This window comes from Carcharodon carcharias, chromosome 13 (genome assembly GCF_017639515.1).
Source record: "Carcharodon carcharias isolate sCarCar2 chromosome 13, sCarCar2.pri, whole genome shotgun sequence".
In the NCBI taxonomy this organism is placed as follows: domain Eukaryota; kingdom Metazoa; phylum Chordata; class Chondrichthyes; order Lamniformes; family Lamnidae; genus Carcharodon; species Carcharodon carcharias.
Window position 1 is genome coordinate 49,480,207 of NC_054479.1, and position 19,878 is coordinate 49,500,084.

A 19,878-nucleotide genomic window follows, 5' to 3' on the forward strand; every position below is an offset into this window, starting at 1 on the left:
TGATAGCCCAAATCCCCCTGTGTAATCTCACAGTGGTAGCCGAAATACCCCTTGTAATCTCACACTGATAGCCCAATTCACATTTGTAACCTCACAATGATAGGCCAAATCCCCCATGTAACCTCACACTGATCGCCCAAATCCCCCTGTGCAATCTTACAATTATACAACAAATCCCAGTGTGTAACCTCATAGTGATAGCCAAAATCCCCCTTGTGAACCTCACACTGATAGCCCAAATCCCCCATGTACCCTCACACTGATAGTCCAAATCCCCCTGTGTACTCTCACACTGACAGCCCAAAACCCCCTTTGTAATCTCACACTGAGCCCAAATACCCCTTGCAATCTCACACTGATAGCTCAAATCCCCATTGTAACCTCACACTGATAGCCAAAATCCCCCTTGTAACCTCACAGTGATAGCCCAAAACCGCTTGTGTAATCTCACAGTGAAATCCCAAATCGCCCTGTGTAATCCCATAGTGATTCCCCAAATCCCCCTTGTAATCTGACACTAATAGCCAAAATCCACCTTGTAACCTCACACTGATAGCCCAAATTCCCGTTGTCTCATCTCACACTGATAGCCCACATCCCGCTGTGTAAAATCACACTGGTAGCCCACATCCCCCTTGTAACCTCACACTGATAGCCCAAATTCCCCCTGTGTCATCTCACACTGATAGGCCAAATTCCCCCTGTGTCATCTCACACTGATAGCCCAATACCCCTGTGTAATCTCACACTGATAGCCCAAATTCCCTCTCTGTCATCTCAAACTGATAGCTCAAATTCCCCCTGTGTCATCACAAACTGATAGCACAAATCCCCATGTGTAATCTCAAACTTATAGCCCAAATCCCCCTGTGTAACCTCACACTGGTAGCCCAAATTCCCCTGTGTAATCTCACACTGATAGCCCAAATCCCCATTGTAATCTCACACTGATACCTCAAATCCCCCTTTTGACCATACACTGATAGCCCAAATACCCCTGTGTAACCTCACAGTGATAGCCCAAAAAACCCTTGCAATCTCACACTGATAGCCCAATTCCCCTTTGTAACCTCACACTGATAGCCCAAATGCCCCTTATAAACTCACAATGATAGGCCAAATCCCCATGTGTAATCTCAAATTGATACCCAAATCCCCCTGTGTAATCTCGCACTGGTAGCCAAAAATCCCCCTGTGTAATCTCACACTGATAGCCCAAATTCCCCCTGTGTCATCTCACACTGATAGGCCAAATTCCCCATGTGTCATCTCACAGTGATAGATCAATAACCCTGTGTAATCTCACACTGATAGCCCAAATTCCGTCTCTGCCATCTCACACTGAAAGCCCAAATTCCCCCTGTGTCATCACACATTGATAGCCCAAATCCGCCTGTGTAATCTCACACTGAGAGCCCAAATTCCCCTGTGAAAATCTCACACTGATAGCCCAAATCCCCAATGTAATCTCACACTGATAGCCCAAAACCCCCTTTTGACCATACACTGATTGCCCAAATCCCCCTGTGTATCCTCACAGTGATAGCCCAATTCCCCATTGTAACCTCACATTGATAGGCCAAATCCTCATGTGTAATCTCAAACTGATACCCAAATCCCCCTGTGTAATCTCCCACTGCTAGCCCAAAATCCCCCTGTGTAATCTCACACTGATAGCCCAAATCGCCCTTGTAACCTCACACTGATAGCCCCAATTCCCCCTGTGTAACCTCACACTGATAGCCCAAATCCCCCTTGGAATCTCACACTGATAGCCCAAATTCCCCTTGTGTCATCTTACACTGATAGCCCAAATTCCCCCTGTGTCATCTCACAGTCCTAGTCCAAATACCCCGTTGTAATCTCACACAGATAGCACTTATTCCACCTGTGTCATCTCACACTGACAGCCCAAATCCCCCTGTGTCATCTCACACTGATAGCCCCAATCCCCCTTGTAACCTCACACTGATAGCCCAAATCCCCCTGTGTAATCTCACAGTGATAGCCCAAATACCCTTGTGCAATCTCACAGTGATAGCCCAAATCCCCCTGTGTAATCTCACACTGATAGACCAAATCCCCCTGTGTAATCTCACAGTGATTTCCGAAATCTCCGTGTATTCTCACACTGATAGCCCAAATCCCCCTTGTAACCTCACAGTGATAGCCCAAAACCCCTTGTGTAATCTCACAGTGATAGCCCAAATCCGCCTGTGTAATCCCATAGTGATTGCCCAAATCCCCCTTGTAATCTGACACTAATATCCCAAATCCCCCTTGTAACCTCACACTGATAGCCCACATCCCGCTGTGTAAAATCACACTGGTAGCCCAAATCCCCCTTGTAACCTCACACTGATAGCCTACATCCCGCTGTGTAAAATCACACTGGTAGCCCAAATCCCCCTTGTAACCTCACACTGATAGCCCAAAATCCCCTGTGTAATCTTACACATATAGCCCAAATCCCCCTGTACAATCTCACACTGATAGCCCAAATTCCCCCTGTGTCATCTCACACTGATAGGACAAATTCCCCCTGTGTCAACTCACACAGATAGCCCAATACCCCTGTGTAATCTCACACTGATAGCCCAAATTCCGTCTCTGTCATCTCACACTTAAAGCCCAAATTGCACTTGTGTCATCACACAATGATAGCCCAAATCCCCCTCTGTAATCTCACAATGATAGCCGAAATCCCCCTGTTTAAACCTCGCACTGATAGTCCCAATTCCTCCCCTGTTTTCTCACAGTGAGAGCCCAAACCCCCTTTCGACCTCACACTGATAGCCCAATTCCCCCTGAGTAATCTCACAGTGATTGCCCAAATCTCCTTTGTAAACTCACACTGATAGCCCAATTCCCCCCTGTATCCGCACAGTGATAGCCCAAATCTCCATGTGTAATCTCACACTGATAGACCAAATCCCCCTGTGTAATCTCGCACTGGTAGTCAAAACCACCTGTTTATTCTCACACTGATCGCCCAAATCCCCCTTGTGACCTGGCACTGATAGCCCCAATTCCCCTGATTAACCTGACACTGATAGCTCAAATCACACTCTGTAACCTCACAATGATAGCACAAGTTCCCCCTGCGTACCTTCACACTGATAGCCCAAATCCCCAAGTGTAACCTCACATTGATAGCCAAATCCCATTGTGTAACCTCACACTGATAGCCCAAATCCCCCTGTGTAATCTCACACTGATAGCCCAAAACCCTCTTGTAACCTCACACTGATAGCCCCAATTCTCCCTGTGTATCCTCACACTGATAGCCCAAATCCCCCTTGTAATCTCACACTGAAAGCCCAAATTCCCCCTGTGTAATCTCACACTGATAGGCCAAATCCCCATGTGTAATCTTGCACTGGTAGCCCAAATCCCCCTTGGAACCTCACACTGATAGCCCATATCCCCCGGTTTAAACTCACACTCAAATCCCCAATTCCCCTGTTTAATCTCACACTGAGAGCACAAATCCCTGGGTGTAACCTCACACTGATAGCCCAAATCCCCCTTATAATCTCACACTGATAGCCCAAATTTCCCCTTGTCATCTCACTCTGATAGCCCAAATTTCCGCAGTGTCATCTCACAGTGATAGCTCAAATACCCCTTTGTAATCTCACACTGATAGCGCAAATTCCCCCTGTGTCATCTCAGACTGATAGCCCAAATGCGCCTGTGTAATCTCACAAAGATAGCCCAATTCCCCCTTGTAAACTCCCACTTATAGCCCAAAACCCCATGTGTAACAACACATTGATAGACAAATCCCCCTTGTAATCTCACACTGATAGCCCAAATCCTAATTGTAACCTCACAGTGATAGCCCAAATCCCCATGTGTAATCTCACCCTGATAGCCCGAATCCCCCTGTGTATCCTCACACTGATAGCCCAAATCCCCCTTATAATCTCACAGAGATAGCCCAAAATCCCCGTGTCATCTCACTCTGATAGCCCAAATTCCCACCGTGTCATTTCACAGTGATAGCCCAAATACCCCTTTGTAATCTCACACTGATAGCTCAAATCCCCCTGCGTAATCTCACACTGATAGCCCAAATCTCCGTTGTAACCTCTCACTGATAGCCCAAAACCCCATGTGTAACCTCACATTGATAGCTAAATCCCCCTTGTAATCTCACACTGATAGCACAAATCCACATTTGTAATCTCACACTGATAGCCCAAATCCCCATGTGTAATCTCACACTGATTGCCCAAATCCCACTGTGTAATATCGCACTGGTAGCCGAAATCCCCCTGTGTAATCTCACACTGATAGCCCAAATCCCCCTTGTAAACTCACACTGATATCCCAAATCCCCCTGTGTAAACTCACACTGAAATCCCCAATTCCCCTGAGCAATCTCACACTGAGAGCCTAAATCCCTGGATGTAACCTTACACTGATAGCCGAAATCCCCCCTTGGGCATCTGACACTGATATCCCAAATTGACCCAGTGTCATCTCACAGTGATAGCCCAAATACCCCTTTGCAATGTCACACTGATAGCCCAAATTCCCCCTGTGTCATCTCACACTGATAGCCCAAATCCCCCTGTGTAATCTCACACTGATCGCCCAAATCCCCCTGTGCAACCTCACACTGATAGCCCAAATCCCCCTGTGTAATCTCACAATGATAGCTCAAATACCCCTGTGTAATCTCACACTGATAGCCCAAATCCCACTTTTGAGCTCAAATGATAGCCCAAATCCCCCTGTGCAATCTCACAGTGGTAGCCGAAATACCCCTTGTAATCTCACACTGATTGCCCAATTCACATTTGTAACCTCACAATGATAGGCCAAATCCCCCATGTAACCTCACACTGATCGCCCAAATCCCCCTGTGCAATCTTACAATTATACAACAAATCCCAGTGTGTAACCTCATAGTGATAGCCAAAATCCCCCTTGTGAACCTCACACTGATAGCCCAAATCCCCCATGTACCCTCACACTGATAGTCCAAATCCCCCTGTGTACTCTCACACTGACAGCCCAAAACCCCCTTTGTAATCTCACACTGAGCCCAAATACCCCTTGCAATCTCACACTGATAGCTCAAATCCCCATTGTAACCTCACACTGATAGCCCAAATCCCCCTTGTAACCTCACAGTGATAGCCCAAAACCGCTTGTGTAATCTCACAGTGATAGCCCAAATCGCCCTGTGTGATCCCATAGTAATTGCCCAAATCCCCCTTGTAATCTGACACTAATAGCCAAAATCCCCCTTGTAACCTCACACTGATAGCCCAAATTCCCGTTGTCTCATCTCACACTGATAGCCCACATCCCGCTGTGTAAACTCACACTGGTAGCCCAAATCCCCCTTGTAACCTCACACTGATAGCCCAAATCACCCTGTGTAATCTCACACTGATAGCCCCAATTCCCCCTGTGTCATCTCACACTGATAGCCCAATACCCCTGTGTAATCTCACACTGATAGCCCAAATTCCCTCTCTGTCATCACACACTGATAGCCCAAATCCCCCTGTGTTATCTCACTTTGATAGCACAAATCCCCCTGTGTAATCTCACACTGATAGCCCAAATCCCCCTGTGTAACCTCACACTGATAGCCCAAATTCCCCTGTGTAATCTCACACTGATAGCCCAAATCCCCATTGTAATCTCACACTGATAGCTCAAATCCCCCTTTTGACCATACACTGATAGCCCAAATCCCCCTGTGTAACCTCACAGTGATAGCCCAAAAAACCCTTGCAATCTCACACTGATAGCCCAATTCCCCTTTGTAACCTCACACTGATAGCCCAAATGCCCCTTATAAACTCACAATGATAGGCCAAATCCCCATGTGTAATCTCAAATTGATACCCAAATCCCCCTGTGTAATCTCGCACTGGTAGCCAAAAATCCCCCTGTGTAATCTCACACTGATAGCCCAAATCCCCATTGTAACCTTGCACTGATAGCCCATATCCCCCTCTGTAAATTCACACTGAAATCCCCAATTCCCCGGTGTAATCTCACAGTGAGAGCCCAAATCCCTGGATATAACCTCACAGTGATAGCCCAATTCCCCCTTATAATCTCACACTGATAGCCCAAATTCCCCCTGTGTAATCTCACTCTGATAGCTCAAATTCCCACAGTGTCATTTCACAGTGATAGCCCAAATACCCCATTGTAATCTCACACTGATAGCCCAAATTCCCCCTGTGTCATCTCACACTGATAGCCCAAAACCCCGTGTGTAATCACACACTGATTGCCCAAATCCCCCTTGTAACCTCTCACTGATAGCCCAAAACCCCTTGTGTAACCTCACATTGATAGCTAAATCCCCCGTGTAATCTTACACTGATCGAACAAATCCCCTTTATAACCTCACACTGATAGCACAAATCCCCCTTGTAATCTCACAGTGATAGCCCAAATCCCCATGTGTAATCTCACACTGATAGCCCAAATCCCCCTGTGTAATCTCGCACTGGTAGCCGAAATCCCCCTGTGTATTCTCACACTGATAGCCCAAAACCCGCTTGTAACCTCACACTGATAGCGCAAATCCCCTTGTGTAAACTCACACTGAAATCAACAATTCGCCTGAGCAATCTCACACTGAGAGCCTAAATCCCTGGATGTAACCGTAAACTGATAGCCGAAATCCCCCCTTGGGCATCTCACTCTGATAGCCCAAATTCACCCAGTGTCATCTCACACTGTTAGCCCAAATCCCCCTTGTACCCTCACACTGATAGTCCAAATCCCCCTGTGTACCCTCACACTGATAGCCCAAAACCCCCTTTGTAATCTCACACTGAGAGCCCAAATACCCCTTGCAATCTCACACTGATAGATCAAATACCCATTGTAACTTCACACTGATAGCCCAAATCGCCCTTGTAACCTCACAGTGATCGCCCAAATCCCCCGCTGTAATCTCACATTGATAGCACAAATTCCCCTGTGTAATCTCACAGTGATTTCCGAAATCTCCATGTATTCTCACACTGATAGCCCCAAACCCCCTTGTAACCTCACACTGATAGCCCAAAACCACTTGTGTAATCTCACAGTTGGAGCCCAAATCCCCCTGTGTAATCCGATAGTGATTGCCCAAAATCCCCTGTTTAATCTCACACTGATAGCCCAAATTCCCCTGTGTAATCTCGCACTGGTAGCCGAAATCCCCCTTGTAACCTCACATTGATAGCCCAAAACCCCTTGTGTAATCTCACACTGATAGAGCAAATTCCCCCTGAGTCATCTCACACTGATAGGCCAAATTCCCCCAGTGTCATTTCACACAGATAGCCCAACACCCCTGTGTAATCTCACAGTGATAGCCCAAATTTCCTCTTTGTCATCTCACACTGATACCTCAAATTCCCCCTGTGTCATCACACACTGATTGCCCAAATTCCCCTGTGTAATCTCACACTGATAGCCCAAATCCCCCTATGTAACCTCACACTGATAGCCCAAATTCCCCTGTGTAATCTCACACTGATAGCCCAAATCCCCATTGTAATCTGACACTGATAGCTCAAATCCCCCTTTTGACCATACACTGATAGCCCAAATCCCCCTGTGTAACCTCACTGTGATAGCCCAAATCCCCTTGTAATCTGACACTGATAGCCCAAATCCTCCTTTTCAGCTCACAAGGATAGCCCAAATTCCCACTGTGTCATCTCACACTGACAGACCAAATGCCCCTGTGTCATCTCACAATGTTAGCCCCAATCCCCCTTGTAATCTCACACTGATAGCCCAAAACCCCTTGTGTAATCTCACATTGATAGCCCAAATCCCCCTGTGCAATCTCACACTGCCAGCCCAAATCCCCTTTGTAACCTCTCACTGATAGCCGAAAAACCCCTGTGATATCTCACATTGATAGCCCAAATCCCCCTGTGTAACCTCACACTGATAGCCCAAATCCCCCTGTGTAAACTCACACTGATAGCCCAAATCCCCTTGTAATCTGACACTGATAGCCCAAATCCTCCTTTTCAGCTCACAAGGATAGCCCAAATCCCACTGTGCAATATCACAGTGGTAGCCGAAATACCCCATGTAATCTCACACTGATAGGCCAAAACCCTTTTGTAAACTCACACTGATAGCCCAAATCCCCCTTGTAACCTCACACTGATCGCCCAAATCCTGCTGTGTAATCTTACAATTATGCCCCAAATCCCCCTGTGTAATTTCACAGTGATAGCCCAAATCCCCCTTGTAAACCTCACACTGATAGCCCAAATCCGTCTTTGTAATCTCAAACTGAGAGCCTAAATCCCACTGTGAAATCTCAGACTGATAGCCCAAATCCCCCTGGGTAACCTCACAAAGATAGCCCAAAACCCCCTTTGTAATCTCACACTGAGAGCCCAAATACCCCTTGCAATCTCACACTGATAGCTCAAATCCCAATTGTAACCTCACACTGATCGCCCAAATCCCCCTTGTAACCACACAGTGATAGCCCAAATCCCCTTGTGATATCTCACATTGATAGCCCAAATGTCCTGTGTAATCTCATAGCGATTTCCGAAATATCCGTTCATTCTCACATTGATAGCCCAAATCCCCATTGTAACCTCACACTGATAGCCCAAAACCCCTTGTGTAATCTGAGAGTGATAGCCCAAATCGCCCTGTGTAATCCCATAGTGATTCCTCAAATCCCCCTTGTAATCTGACACTAATAGCCAAAATCCCCCTTGTAACCTCACACTGATAGCCCAAATTCCCCTGTGTAATCTCACACTGATAGCCCAAATCCCCATTGTAATCTCACACTGATAGCCCATATACCCCTGTGTAAATTCACACTGAAATCCCCAATTCCCCGGTGCAAACTCACAGTGAGAGCCCAAATCCCTGGGTGTAACCTCACAGTGATAGCCCAAATCCCCCTTATAATCTGACACTGATAGCCCAAATTCCCACAGTGTCATTTAACAGTGATAGCCCAAATCCCCCTGTTTAACCTCACACTGATAGCCCAAATCCCCCTGTGTAATCTCACAATGATAGCTCAAATACCCCTGTGTAATCTCACACTGATAGCCCAAATCCCACTTTTGAGCTCAATCTGATAGCCCAAATCCCCCTGTGTAATCTCACAGTGGTAGCCGAAATAGCCCTTGTAATCTCACACTGATAGCACAATTCACATTTGTAACCTCACACTGATAGCCCAAATCCCCCATGTAACTTCACACTGATCGCCCAAATCCCCCTGTGTAATCTTACAATTATACACCAAATCCCACTGTGTAACCTCATAGTGATAGCCCAAATCCCCCATGTACCCTTACACTGATAGTCCAAATCCCCCTGTGTACTCTCACACTGACAGCCCAAAACCCCTTTTGTAATCTGACACTGATCCCAAATACCCCTTGCAATCTCACACTGATAGCTCAAATCACCATTGTAACCTCACACTGATAGCCCAAATCCCCCTTGTAACCTCACAGTGATAGCCCAAAACCGCTTGTGTAATCTCACAGTGAAATCCCAAATCGCCCTGTGTAATCCCATAGTGATTCCCCAAATCCCCCTTGTAATCTGACACTAATAGCCAAAATCCCCCTTGTAACCTCACACTGATAGCCCAAATTCCCGTTGTCTCATCTCAAACTGATAGCCCACATCCCGCTGTGTAAAATCACACTGGTAGCCCACATCCCCCTTGTAACCTCACACTGATAGCCCAAATTCCCCCTGTGTCATCTCACACTGATAGGCCAAATTCCCCCTGTGTCATCTCACACTGATAGCCCAAATCCCCCTGTGTAATCTCACACTGATAGTCCAAATTCCCTCTCTGTCATCTCACAATGATAGCTCAAATTCCCCCTGTGTCATCACAAACTGATAGCACAAATCCCCATGTGTAATCTCACACTGATAGCCCAAATCCCCCTGTGTAACCTCACACTGATAGCCCAAATTCCCCTGTGTAATCTCACACTGATAGCCCAAATCGCCCTGTGTAACCTCACACTGATAGCCCAAATTCACCTGTGTAATCTCACACTGATAGCCCAAATCCCCATTGTAATCTCACACTGATACCTCAAATCCCCCTTTTGACCATACACTGATAGCCCAAATCCCCCTGTGTAACCTCACATTGATAGCCCAAAAAACCCTTGTAATCTCACACTGATAGCCCAATTCCCCTTTGTAACCTCACACTGATAGCCCAAATGCCCCTTGTAAACTCACAATGATAGGCCAAATCCCCATGTGTAATCTCACATTGATACGCAAATCCCCCTGTGTAATCTCGCACTGGTAGCCCAAAATCCCCCTGTGTAATCTCACACTGATAGCCCAAAATCCCCTTGTAACCTCGCACTGATAGCCCATATCCCCTTGAGTAAATTCACACTGAAATCCCCAATTCCCCGGTGTAATCTCACAGTGAGAGCCCAAATCACTGGGTGTAACCTCACAGTGATAGCCCAAATCCCCCTTATAATCTCACACTGATAGCCCAAATTCCCCCTTTGTAATCTCACTCTGATAGCCCAAATTCCCACAGTGTCATTTAACAGTGATAGCTCAAATACCCCTTTGTAATCTCACACTGAGAGCCCAAATTCCCCCTGTGTAATCTCACACTGATGGTCCAAATTCCCTCTCTGTCATCTCACAATGATAGCTCAAATTCCCCCTGTGTCATCACAAACTGATAGCACAAATCCCCATGTGTAATCTCACACTGATAGCCCAAATCCCCCTGTGTAACCTCACACTGATAGCCCAAATTCCCCTGTGTAATCTCACACTGATAGCCCAAATCGCCCTGTGTAACCTCACACTGATAGCCCAAATTCACCTGTGTAATCTCACACTGATAGCCCAAATCCCCATTGTAATCTCACACTGAGAGCCCAAATCCCCCTTTTGACCATACACTGATAGCCCAAATCCCCCTGTGTAACCTCACAGTGATAGCCCAAATAACCCTTGTAATCTCACACTGATAGCCCAATTCCCCTTTGTAACCTCACACTGATAGCCCAAATGCCCCTTGTAAACTCACAATGATAGGCCAAATCCCCATGTGTAATCTCACACTGATACCCAAATCCCCCTGTGTAATCTCGCACTGGTAGCCCAAAATCCCCCTGTGTAATCTCACACTGATAGCCCAAATCCCCCTTGTAACCTCGCACTGATAGCCCATATCCCCCTGAGTAAATTCACACTGAAATCCCCAATTCCCCGGTGTAATCTCACAGTGAGAGCCCAAATCACTGGGTGTAACCTCACAGTGATAGCCCAAATCCCCCTTATAATCTCACACTGATAGCCCAAATTCCCCCTTTGTAATCTCACTCTGATAGCCCAAATTCCCACAGTGTCATTTAACAGTGATAGCTCAAATACCCCTTTGTAATCTCACACTGAGAGCCCAAATTCCCCCTGTGTCATCTCACACTGATAGCCCAAAACCTCGTGTGTAATCTCACACTGATTGCCCAAATCCCCCTTGTAACCTCTCACTCATAGCCCAAAACCCCTTGTGTAACCTCACATTGATAGCTAAATCCCCCATGTAATCTTACACTGATCGAACAAATCCCCTTTATAACCTCACACTGATAGCCCAAATCCCCCTTGTAATCTCACAGTGATAGACCAAATCCCACTGTGTAATCTCACACTGATAACCCAAATCCCCCTTGTAACCTCACACTAATAGCGCAAATCCCCTTGTGTAAACTCACACTGAAATCCTCAATTCGCCTGAGCAATCTCACACTGAGAGCCTAAATCCCTGGATGTAACCGTAAACTGATAGCCGAGATCCCCCCTTGGGCATCTCACTCTGATAGCCCAAATTCACACAGTGTCATCTCAAAGTGAAAGCCCAAATACCACTTTGCAATCTCACACTGTTAGCCCAAATTCCCCTTGTACCCTCACACTGATAGTCCAAATCCCCCTGTGTATCCTCACACTGATAGCCCAAAACCCCCTTTGTAATCTCACACTGAGAGCCCAAATACCCCTTGCAATCTCACACTGATAGATCAAATACCCATTGTAACCTCACACTGATAGCCCAAATCGCCCTTGTAACCTCACAGTGAAAGCCCAAATCCCCCGCTGTAATCTCAGATTGATAGCACAAATTCCCCTGTGTAATATCACAGTGATTTCCGAAATCTCCGTGTATTCTCACACTGATAGCCCCAAACCCCCTTGTAACCTCACACTGATAGCCCAAAACCACTTGTGTAATCTCACAGTGAGAGCCCAAATCCCCCTGCGTAATCCGATAGTGATTGCCCAAATCCCCCTGTGTAATCTCACACTAATAGAACAAATTCCCCTTGTAACTTCTCACTGATAGCCCAAAATTACCTGTTTAATCTCACACTGATAGCCCAAATCCCCCTGTGTAACCTCACACTGATAGCCCAATTCCCCCACTGCAAACTCACACTGATAGCTCAAATCCCCCTGTGTAATCTCGCACTGGTAGCCGAAATCCCCCAGTGTAATCTCACACTGATAGCCCAAATCCCCCTTGTAACCTCACGCTGATAGCCCAAATCCCCCTTGTAACCTCACACTGATAGCCCAAAACCCCTTGTGTAATCTCACATTGATAGAGCAAATTCCCCCTGAGTCATCTCACACTGATAGGCCAAATTCCCCCAGTGTCATTTCACACAGATAGCTCAACACCCCTGTGTAATCTCACAGTGATAGCCCAAATTTCCTCTTTGTCATCTCACACTGATACCTCAAATTCCCCCTGTGTCATCACACACTGATTGCCCAAATCCCCCTGTGTAATCTCACACTGATAGCCCAAATCCCCCTGTGTAACCTCACACTGATAGCCCAAATTCCCTTGTGTAATCTCACACTGATAGCCCAAATCCCCATTGTAATCTGACACTGATAGCTCAAATCCCCCTTTTGACCATACACTGATAGCCCAAATCCCCCTGTGTAACCTCACTGTGATAGCCCAAATCCCCCTGGTAACCTCACAATGATAGCCCCAATTCCCCTTGTGTAACCTTCCACTGATTGCCCAAATCCCCCTTGTAATCTCCCACTGATAGCCCAATTTCCCCCTGTGTCATCTCACAGTGACAGCCCAAATACTCCTTTGTAAACTCACACTGATAGCCCTAATTCAACCTGTGTCATCTCACACTGATAGCCCAAATTCCCAGTGTCATCTCACACTGACAGACCAAATGCCCCAGTGTCATCTCACAATGATAGCCCCAATCCCCCTTGTAACCTCACACTGATAGCCCAAAACCCCTTGTGTAATTTAACAGTGATAGCCCAAATCCCCCTGTGCAATCCCATAGTGATTGCCCAAATCCTCCTGTGTAATCTCACACTGCCAGCCCAAATCCCCCTTGTAACCTCTCACTGATAGCCAAAAAACCCCTGTGATATCTCACATTGATAGCCCAAATCCCCCTGTGTAACCTCACACTGATAGCCCAAATCCCCCTGTGTAAACTCACACTGATAGCCCAAATCCCCTTGTAATCTGACACTGATAGCTCAAATCCTCCTTTTCAGCTCACAAGGATAGCCCAAATCCCGCTGTGCAATATCACAGTGGTAGCCGAAATACCCCATGTAATCTCACACTGATAGCCCAAAACCCATTTGTAAACTCACACTGATAGCCCAAATCACCCTTGTAACCTCACACTGATCGCCCAAATCCTGCTGTGTAATCTTACAATTATGCCCCAAATCCCCCTGTGTAATTTCAAAGTGATAGCCCAAATCCCCCTTGTAAACCTCACACTGATAGCCCAAATTCCTCTTTGTAATCTCACACTGAGAGCCCAAATCCCACTGTGAAATCTCAGACTGATAGCCCAAATCCCCCTGGGTAACCTCACAAAGATAGCCCAAAACCCCCTTTGTAATCTCACACTGAGAGCCCAAATAACCCTTGCAATCTCACACTGATTGCTCAAATCCCCATTGTGACCTCACACTGATCGCCCAAATCCCCCTGGTAACCGCACAGTGATAGCCCAAATCCCCTTATGATATCTCACATTGATAGCCCAAATGTCCTGTGTAATCTCACAGTGATTTCCGAAATATCCGTTCATTCTCACATTGATAGCCCAAATCCCCATTGTAACCTCACACTGATAGCCCAAACGCCTTGTGTAATCTGAGAGTGATAGCCCAAATCGCCCTGTGTAATCCCATAGTGATTCCCCAAATCCCCCTTGTAATCTGACACTAATAGCCAAAATCCACCTTGTAACCTCACACTGATAGCCCAAAAAAACCTTGCAATCTCACAATGATAGCCCAATTCCCTTTTGTAACCTCACACTGATAGCCCAAATGCCCCTTGTAAACTCACAATGATAGGCCAAATCCCCATGTGTAATCTCACACTGATACCCAAATCCCCCTGTGTAATCTCGCACTGGTAGCCCAAAATCCCCCTGTGTAATCTCACACTGATAGCCCAAATCCCCCTTGTAACCTTGCACTGATAGCCGATATCCCCCTCTGTAAACTCACACTGAAATCCCCAATGCCCCGGTGTAATCTCACAGTGAGAGCCCGAATCCCTGGGTGTAACCTCACAGTGATAGCCCAAATCCCCCTTATAATCTCACACTGATAGCCCAAATTGCCCCTGTGTAATCTCACTCTGATAGCCCAAATTCCCACAGTGTCATTTCACAGTGTTAGCCCAAATACCCATTTGTAATCTCACACTGATAGCCCAAATTCCCCCTGTGTCATCTCACACTGATAGCCCAAAACCCCGTGTGTAATCTCACATTGATTGCCCAAATCCCCCTTGTAACCTCTCACTCATAGCCCAAAACCCCTTGTGTAACCTCACATTGATAGCTAAATCCCCCGTGTAATCTTACACTGATCGAACAAATCCCCTTTATAACCTCACACTGATAGCCCAAATCCCCCTTGTAATCTCACAGTGATAGCCCAAATCCCCCTGTGTAATCTCACACTGATAGCCCAAATCCCCCTGTGTAATCTCGCACTTGTAGCCGAAATCTCACTGTGTAATCTCACACTGATAGCCCAAATCCCCCTTGTAACCTCACACTGATAGCGCAAATCCCCTTGTGTAACCTCACACTGAAATCCCCAATTCGCCTGAGCAATCTAACACTGAGAGCCTAAATCCCTGGATGTAACCGTAAACTGATAGCCAAAATCCCCCCTTGGGCATCTCTCTCTGATAGCCAAAATTCACCCAGTGTCATCTCACAGTGATAGCCCAAATACCCCTTTGCAATCTCACACTGTTAGCCCAAATCCCCCTTGTACCCTCACACTGATAGTCCAAATCCCTCTGTGTACCCTCACACTGACAGCCCAAAACCCCCTTTGTAATCTCACACTGAGAGCCCAAATACCCCTTGCAATCTCACACTGATAGCTCAAATCCCCACAGTAACCTCACACTGATAGCCCAAATCCCCTTGTGTAATCTCACAGTGATAGCCCAAATCGCCCTGTGTAATCCCGTAGTGATTGCACAAATCCCCCTGTGTAATCTCACACTGATAGCCCAAATCCCCCTGTGTAACCTCACACTGATAGCCCAAATCCCCCTGAGTAAACTCACACTGATAGCCCAAATCCCCCTGTGTAATCTCACACTGATACCCAAATCCCCCTGTGTAATCTCGCACTGGTAGCCCAAATTCCACATGTGTAATCTCAGACTGATAGCCCAAATCACCCTGGTAACCTCACAGTGATAGCCCCAATTCCCCCTGTGTAACCTCACACTGATAGCCCAAATCCTCCTTGTAATCTCCCACTGATAGCCCAAATTCCCCCTGTGTCATCTTACACTGATAGCCCTAATTCCACCTGTGTCACCTCAAAATGATAGCCCAAATTCCCCCTGTGTCATCTCACAATGATAGCCCAAATTCCCTTGTGTAATCTCACACTGATAGCCCAAATCCCCATCGTAATCTGACACTGATAGCCCAAATCCCCCTGTGTAACCTCACTGTGATAGCCCAAATCCCCCTGTGTAACCTCACACTGATAGCCCAATTTCCCCCTGTGTCATCTCACAGTGACAGCCCAAATACACCTTTGTAATCTCACAGTGATAGCCCTAATTCCACCTGTGTCATCTCACACTGACAGACCAAATCCCACTGTGTCATCTCACAATGATAGCCCCAATCCCCCTTGTAACCTCACACTGATAGCCCAAATCCCCTTGTAATCTGACACTGATAGCCCAAATCCTCCTTTTCAGCTCACAAGGATAGCCCAAATCCCGCTGTGCAATCTCACAGTGGTAGCCGAAATACCCCTTGTAATCTCACACTGATAGCCCAAAACCCATTTGTAAACTCAGACTGATAGCCCAAATCCCCCTTGTAACCTCACACTGATCGCCCAAATCCTGCTGTGTAATCTTACAATTATGCCCCAAATTCCCCTGTGTAATTTCACACTGATAGCCCAAATCCCCCTTGTACCCTCACACTGATAGGCCAAATCCCACTGTGAAAGCTCAGACTGATAGCCCAAATCCCCCTGGGTAACCTCACAAAGATAGCCCAAAACCCCCTTTGTAATCTCACACTGAGAGCCCAAATACCCCTTGCAATCTCACACTGATTGCTCAAATCCCCATTGTGACCTCACACTGATCGCCCAAATGCCCCTTGTAACCTCACACTGATCGCCCAAATCCTGCTGTGTAATCTTACAATTATGCCCCAAATCCCCCTGTGTAATTTCACACTGATAGCCCAAATCCCCCTTGTACCCTCACACTGATAGCCCAAATCCCACTGTGAAATCTCAGACTGATAGCCCAAATCCCCTGGGTAACCTCACACTGATAGCCCAAAACCCCCTTTGTAATCTCACACTGAGAGCCCAAATACCCCTTGCAATCTCACACTGATAGCTCAAATCCCCATTATGACCTCACACCGATTGCCCAACCTCACAGTGATAGCCCAAATCCCCTTATGATATCTCACATTGATAGCCCAAATATCCGTTCATTCTCACATTGATAGCCCAAATCCCCCTTGTAACCTCACACTGATAGCCCAAAACACCTTGTGTAATCTCAGAGTGATAGCCCAAATCGCCCTGTGTAATCCCATAGTGATTCCCCAAATCCCCCTTGTAATCTGACACTAATAGCCAAAATCCCCCTTGTAACCTCACACTGATAGCCCAAATTCCCGTTGTCTCATCTCACACTGATAGCCCACATCCCGCTGTGTAAAATCACACTGGTAGCCCACATCCCCCTTGTAACCTCACACTCATAGCCCAAATTCCCCGTGTCATCTCCCACTGATAGGCCAAATTCCCCCTGTGTCATCTCACACTGATAGCCCAATACCCCTGTGTAATCTCACATTGATAGCCCAAATTCCCTCTCTGACATCTCACACTGATAGCCCAAATTCCCCCTGTGTCATCACAAACTGATAGCACAAATCCCCCTGTGTAATCTCACACTGATAACCCAAATCCCCCTGTGTAACCTCACACTGATAGCCCAAATTCCCCTCTGTAATCTCACACTGATAGCCCAAATCCCCATTGTAATCTCACACTGATACCTCAAATCCCCCTTTTGAACATACACTGATAGCCCAAATCCCCCTGTGTAACCTCACAGTGATAGCCCAAAAAACCCTTGTAATCTCACACTGATAGCCCAAATCCCCCTGTGTAACCTCACACTGATAGCCCAAATCCCCCTGTGTAATCTCGCACTTGTAGCCGAAATCCCACTGTGTAATCTCACAATGATAGCCCAAATCTCCCTTGTAACCTCACACTGATAGCGCAAATCCCCTTGTGTAAACTCACACTGAAATCCCCAATTTGCCTGAGCAATCTAACAGTGGAGAGCCTAAATCCCTGGATGTAACCGTAAACTGATAGCCGAAATCCCCCCTTGGGCATCTCTCTCTGATAGCCAAAATTCACCCAGTGTCATCTCACAGTGATAGCCCAAATAGCCCTTTGCAATCTCACACTGTTAGCCCAAATCCCCCTTGTACCCTCACACTGAAAGTCCAAATCCCCCTGTGTACCCTCACACTGACAGCCCAAAACCCCCTTTGTAATCTCACACTGAGAGCCCAAATACCCCTTGCAATCTCACACTGATAGCTCAAATCCCCACAGGAACCTCACACTGATAGCCCAAATCCCCCTTGTAACCCCACAGTGATAGCCCAAAACCCCTTGTGTAATCTCACAGTGATAGCCCAAATCGCCCTGTGTAATCCCGTAGTGATTGCACAAATCCCCCTGTGTAATCTCACACTGATAGCCCAAATCCCCCTTGTAACCTCACACTGATAGCCCAAATCCCCCTGTGTAAACTCACACTGATAGCCCAAATCCCGCTGTGTAATCTCACACTGATAGTCGAAATCCTCCTTGTAATCTCACACTGATAGCCCAAATTCCCCTTGTAAGCTCTCACTGAATGCCCAAATCCCCCTGTGTAACCTCACACTGATAGCTCAAATCCCCCTGTGTAAACTCACACTGATAGCCGAAATCACCCTTGTAATCTCACACTGATAGCCCAAATCCCCCTTTTGATCTCACACTGATAGCCCAAATCCCCCTTTGTAATCTCACAGTCATAGCCGAAATACCCCTTGTAATCTCACACTGATAGCCCAAAACCCATTTGTAACCTCACACTGATAGCCCAAATCCCCCTTGTAACCTTACACTGATCGGCCAAATCCTCCTGTGTAATCTTACAAATATACCCCAAATCCCCCTGTGTAATTTCACAGTGATAGTCCAAATCCCCCTTGTAAACCTCACACTGATAGCCCAAATCCCCCTTGTACCCTCACACTGATAGCCCAAATCCCACTGTGTAATAACGTACTGATAGCACAAATCCCCCTGGGAAACCTCACACTGATAGCCCAAAACCCTCTTTGTAATCTCACACTGAGAGCCCAAATACCCCTTGCAATCTCACACTGATAGCTCAAATCTCCATTGTAACCTCACACTGATAGCCCAAATCCCAATTGTAACCTCACAGTGATAGACCAAATCCGCCTGTGTAATCTCACATTGATAGCCCAAATCCCCCAGTGTAATCTCACAGTGATTTCCGAAATCTCTGTGTATTCTCACACTGATAGCCCAAATCCCCCTTGTAACCTCACACTGATAGCCCAAAACCCCTTGTGTAATCTCACAGTGATTTCCGAAATCTCCTTGTCTTCTCACACTGATAGCCCAAATCCCCCTTGTAATCTCACACTTATAGCACAAATCACCCTGTGTAATCTTACACATATAGTCCAAATCCCCCTGTACAATCTCACACTGATAGCCCAAATTCCCCCTGTGTCATCTCACACTGATAGGCCAAATTCCCCCTGTGTCAACTCACACTGTTAGCCCAATAACACTGTGTAATCTCACACTGATAGCCCAAATTCCCTCTCTGTCATCTCACTCTGATAGATCAAATCCCCATTGTAATCTCACACTGAAAGCTGAAATCCCCCTTTTGACCATACACTGATAGCCCAAATCCGCCTGTGTAACCTCACAGTGATAGCCCAAATAACCCTTGTAATCTCACACTGATAGCCCAATTGCCCTTTGTAATCTCACACTGATAGCCCAAATCCCCCTTGTAACCTCACATTGATAGTGCAAATCCCCATGTGTAATCTCACACTGATACCCAAATCCCCCTGTGTAATCTCGCACTGGTAGCCCAAATCACCCTGGTAACCTCACAGTGATAGCCCCAATTCCCCCTGTGTAACCTCACACTGATAGCCCAAATTCTCCTTGTAATCTCGC